Source organism: Erpetoichthys calabaricus, chromosome 9 (genome assembly GCF_900747795.2).
Source record: "Erpetoichthys calabaricus chromosome 9, fErpCal1.3, whole genome shotgun sequence".
Lineage (NCBI taxonomy): Eukaryota > Metazoa > Chordata > Cladistia > Polypteriformes > Polypteridae > Erpetoichthys > Erpetoichthys calabaricus.
Genome location: NC_041402.2, coordinates 85,635,521 through 85,641,547, shown reverse-complemented (window position 1 = coordinate 85,641,547; position 6,027 = coordinate 85,635,521).

Genomic DNA, 6,027 nt, shown 5'->3' with positions numbered 1-6,027 from the left:
GAGGTTTATATCCTTTAGAAATGCTGCTCACTGGAGTGTCTGCTTTTCTCTCTTCTGTTGTCTGCCAACCATAAATGTTAATAGACTTTTATTGCCATAATTTTGTTAATCAAATTTATATTACTCAGTTTTAATGTGTGCTCAATGTTCAAATTCCATTACAACAAACTCCATTTAACAAAGTCCTTGTTTGTTTGTTTTTTTGTCCTGGCCAATTTTCTATAGAACTAGTATTTAAAGTATCTATCTGTCTATCTATCTATTTAAAAAACCTCATTACAGTGAAGTCTGTTTTATCAGAAAAATGTATTACAACAAAGTTGCAGCAAAACTGTACTTGGTCCCAAATATCATGATTTACAAGTTCTGCTAAACAGCCAATTAGACTGAATGTTTATGTCACATGGTTTACTTGACATTTGTCACACTCATGCAGCTGCAGAGCTTGAGAAGGGTTACTGCAGACCGGTGGCATTCTGGGTGTATCTAGGGGTGGCACAACTGTCAATCAAATTTGACCTCACCTGTACTTGCAGAGCTCTGGAAGTTCTCAGCTGCTCAACTCTGTTGCTTATTTCAGGGTTTCTCGAGGTAGATCACATTCAAAAGTGCTGACTGCTGAACTTCCCTTGTGTTTATGCTACTCAGAAAGTTTCCAATGTGTTTCATTAATTTGCTGAGATTTTACCTTATGAACATCTCCACAGTTCAATCTTTATTTTTTTATTAATTTTATTGTAATCATTCCGTACATATAGATCAATTTTTATGAAAAATAGGATTGAAAGCAAATCAAACCCTACCCCTGAGAAGGAGAGCATGGCCAAAGGAGTAATACTTAAGGCTTGTACACATGCCTAAATTATTGAGTTTAATAGGGCAAAAAAAGATAAATGGAGAAGGAAAAGAAATGCGGAAATAATTATTTCTTCTTATTCTAAAAATATTATTGATTAAATCCTGCCAGGTTTTGAAAAAATTCTGTACAGATCCCCTAACTGAGAATTTGATTTTTTCCAATTTCAAATGATATAAAACATCAGTTTCCCACTGACTTATTAGAGGAGAGATAGGATTCTTCCAATTTAACAAAATCTTTATTTAAAACAAAAATCTTTTGCATTTGAATGTATCTTTGAATTAAGTGTTTATAAATTTAGGCATCCAATGATTCTTATTTACAAATGTGACCTTCATTTCCATTGACTTTTTATCATGATCTTTTTATGTAAAATTCTTCCAGTTTAAAAAAAACCCAAAACAAACAGCAGCAGGACAGACGGTCTATCCATTAGGTGACATCACCAGGAGGGGTGGCATTCTTGAAAGTTAAGGGGCATGTGCTGTTTATGCAACTCAAGTGGCACTTGCTCTGGAAATTCCATGTTATAGACATCAAAGGGCACCATTTTGGTAACTAACAGGGTGTGTGCTCCTGACCCCACTTGCCCCAAGACTGCGAAGTCTAATAATACTGAGTGTGCTAACACCACCAAGGGGCACTGTTTATGTAACTAAAGCAATTTACTTTACAGAAAAAGTTTGAACTTCTCACTGCCATTGATGCTAGCAAGAAGAAAATAGATGGTGCTATCAAGTTCAGCATTCTTCAGTTACCTTTGTTAACCGTACGTGCCAAAAGACCACATATTGTTTCAATTCCATTACAACAAAATCCTCGTTATAACAAATTATTTTTTCAGTGCCAAGCACTTTGTTCCAACAAAATTTGACCTGTGGATAAATCATGTGGGGTTTAACTGTTTTTGATATGGCTTTACAGTAGAGAACTTGGGCAAGTGCTGTAAGCCCATAAAAATTGAAGAACACTACTCTCAATTGAATTTTAGCCGGTCATCTGCCCATAGTTGCCCGTTACGGTTGGAGGCTTTTAGGTTTGCCCTTTACAGGGAATTTCTGATCCTTCTTTGTCTTAGTAAGCTGCATGGTGAACATGTTTGACCGTGGGATGTACCAGCGTACAAAGAGAGACACTTTCAAAGAATAAGTTTGATAATTTCCAGTCAAAGTGAGTTCTTCACAATCATAGTATATATTAGTTTGCCACATTAAATTGCAATTTAAAGTGAAACATATTCTATATATTTTAAAAAATAAGTACCCTGCTCTTACCTTTTATAATGGAGTTTATCGATACCAAGATCCTATTGTAAAGAAAACCCTTAAAACGTACAGAATATGTCAATTTTTAAGCCAAAAATGTAAAACAATGTATCCATGTCATTTTAAGAAGGAAAAAAGCAAAAAGAAAACCATCATTGCGAGACTTGGCCATTTTCAAAGGAGACCGGCTGTGCATTTCACTTTACTAAGTTTGTCTTCTTCACCTCAAGTCATCGCCGAGTGCCATTACAGTGATCCCTCACTATATCGCGCTTCGCCTTTCGCGGCTTCACTCCATCGCGGATTTTATATGTAAGCATATTTAAATATATATCGCGGATTTTTTGCTGGTTCGTGGATTTCTGCAGACAATGGGTCTTTTAATTTCTGGTACATGCTTCCTCAGTTGGTTTGCCCAGTTGATTTCATACAAGGGACGCTATTGGCAGATGGCTGAGAAGCTAGATTGCTTACTTTTCTCTCTCTCTTGCGCTGACTTTCTCTGATCCTGACGTATGGGAATTGAGCAGGGGGGCTGTTCGCACACCTAGACGATACGGACGCTCGTCTAAAAATGCTGAAAGATTATCTTCACGTTGCTATCTTTTGTGCAGCTGCTTCCTGAAACAACATGCTGCACGGTGCTTCGCATACTTAAAAGCTCGAAGGGCACGTATTGATTGTTGATTGAAAAACAAACTCTGTCTCTCTCTCTCTCTCTCTGTCTGCTCCTGACGGAGGGGGTGTGAGCTGCCGCCTTCAACAGCTTTGTGCCGCGGTGCTTCGCATACTTAAAAGCAAACAGCCCTATTGATTTGTTTGCTTTTCTCTATCTCTGTGACATTCTGTGCTCCTGACAAGCACTCCTTTGAAGAGGAAGATATGTTTGCATTCTTTTAATTGTGAGACTGAACTGTCATCTCTGTCTTGTCATGGAGCACAGTTTAAACTTTTGAAAAAGAGACAAATGTTTGTTTGCAGTGTTTGAATAACGTTCCTGTCTCTCTACAACCTCCTGTGTTTCTGCGCAAATCTGTGACCCAAGCATGACAATATAAAAATAACCATATAAACATATGGTTTCTACTTCGCGGATTTTCTTATTTCGCGGGTGGCTCTGGAACGCAACCCCCGCGATGGAGGAGGGATTACTGTATTAACATTGAATGTTGATGTCCAGACGTGAATTTCTATCTCTGTTCTGAGGACAACTGGACAATAACTAAAAAATATCACATTATCACGTACATTCTTTCATTGGTTGGTAGCTTATTTCTTTACTTTGCACAAGATGCTGCTTGCTGCTGCTTGATTGATGATGCAGGCATGTGGTTCATCAAGTGAGAAAACTGAGCAGACGTGCAATATTCAATCAAGAGACAAGCGCTGAACAGGCGTTATAGGCATCCATCCATCCATCTTCCTAATCCGCAAGGCAGGGACAATCCCTGGACAGGGAACCAGTCCAATGTGCGGCAAACACACACACACACATTATAGGGCCACTTTAACAATGTCAATTCACCAAAGTTTAATCAGGCTGATGTTTAGTAAATGTAGACATTTTAGCATAGGCCAAGTAATAACACAGCTCTGTCATTCCTTCCTCACAGTGACGGGCTCTACATGGAGTTCTCCCTGTGTATTTATAGAGTGATTGGTATCACTGTCAGTGAATTTACTCATCCAAAAACATTGTGCTCAGTTCTTTTATTACCAAAGCCTCAGCATGACAACTCCTCATGAATTAGAAAAAAAAATGTAAATTAGTTTGTGGCGCTTCAGTCTGCTCTATCGCACGCTCTGCCATTCTCTCTCTTTTCTTTTTTAATAGTGAATGTGCAAAACACGCTATGGCTTCAATCTTAGAGAAATCTAAGGTTTTTATTAAGAATACAAAATTCTTTTCACTCTGCAGCCACATGGCATACATTTCTCTCCATATGTAAAATATAAACACAGAATGTAATGGGCTGGCGAGGGTTCGGTGTTGGTTTGTCCCAACTCCACTCATGACAACCGTGCAAGAATAGGACCAAGAATCTGTTATTTCTAGTTTCCTTACAGTATTACAAGGATGACTCAAATGTGGAAGGTGTGTTTTTATTACCACGCTTATTTTAACGTCACCTGTTTATTTTCTGGTACAAATCTTGTAATCGATATTTAACCCACTTCCTATTGTCCAAATGACTTGAAATTTTGCACACTTACTCACGTCCGATGACAATACATGAATCACAAATCAGTTTCACTAATTGATCAATTAGTCCATGTTAATTAAGAAACGAAATTTTCATATGAAGAATAGTTAAAGATTTCACCAATAGATGGTGCTAGTAACAGATAGAAATATTAAAGGAAGTTTTAAAATTATACTAAAACAAACCCAAGACTAAAAAGTTGAAAATATATATATAAAAAAATACTTTTTAAAAACCACGTTTATATTATCAGAATCAGAATATCTCATGTCACTGTAACAAATGCAACAAAATTAGGTGCAGTCCCTGCAGTATCAATATATAAATAAATATAATTACAAAAGGATAGGAAAGGATAAGAAGAAATAAGGTAGAACATAATAATTCAACATAAGATCTTAATTGCACATGAACACTATTGCACAAGATGTCATCTATTGCACTGCTGAATTGGAGGTGACTAGGTGGCATTCAGTGCCCTAATAGCAACAGGGTAGAAACTGTTATTCAGTCTATTAGTCTTTGTTTTGATGCTCCTATATTTTTTGCCTGATGGCTACAGTTGGAACATGTCATGTGCGGGGTGTGAGGAGTCTTTCAAGATGTTTTCTGCTTTCCTGAGGCAGCGAGAGCTGTGCAGTTCATCCAGAGAGAGTAAAGAGCAGCCGATTATCTGCTGGGCAGTCTTTACGATCCACTGAAGTGTTTTCCTCTGTGCTGTTGTAGAGCTGGAAAACCACACACAGAGGCAGTAGCACAGGATACTCTCAACAGAGCAGCGATAGAAGGACACCAGCAGTTTTTGGGAGATGTTATTTTTCCTAAGGACTCTCAAGAAATAAAGTCTCTGCTGAGCCTTCTTCGCCAGCTCAGCTGTGTTCACACCCCGGGACAGGTCTTCCATGATGTGGACTCCCAGGAAGCAGAAGTCTGACATCCTCTCCACACAGTCCCCTCTGATGTAGAGTGGTTTGAGGTCTGTTTTCTTTTTCCTGAAGTCCACAACGAGCTCCTTGGTCTTAATTGTGTTCAGGAGCAGGTTGTTGTCAGCCGCTCCACTTTGTCCCTGTAGGCAGACTCATCCTCCCCAGAGATGAGCCCCATTACAGTGGTGTCGTCTGCAAATTTGACGATGGTGTTGCTGTGGTGGGTGGGGGTGCAGTCATGCGTGCACAGCTTGAAGAGCAGCGGGCTTAGCACACAGCCCTGAGGAGAGCTGGTCCTGATGGCCGAGGAGATGCGAGGGTCCACCCTAACCCTTTGTGTGCGGTCTGTCAGGAAGTCTTTAATCCATATACAGGTGGAATACGGGAGTCCCAGGGCTAGCAGGTTGCACACCAATATGTGAGGGAGGATGGTGTTAAAAGCAAAACTAAAATCAAAGAGGAGACGAGCGTAGCTCCCCTGGTGCTCCAGATGGGACAGGGTAGCATGGAGAGCAGCAGCAACAGTGTCCTCAGTAGACCTGTTAGACCTGTAAGCAAATTGGTGTGCATCAAAGGTGGGAGTGATGAAAGACATGGTAGGACTCCGGACCAGTCTCTCAAAACACTTCATCAACACCGGGGTGAGCGCTACTGGCCAATAATCATTCAGGCAGGTTATGGGTGAATTTTTTGGTAAAGGGAGTAAGATGGAGGATTTCAGACAGGGAGGAACTGAGGCCTGGGACAGTGACAGGTTAAAGATCTTTGTAAAG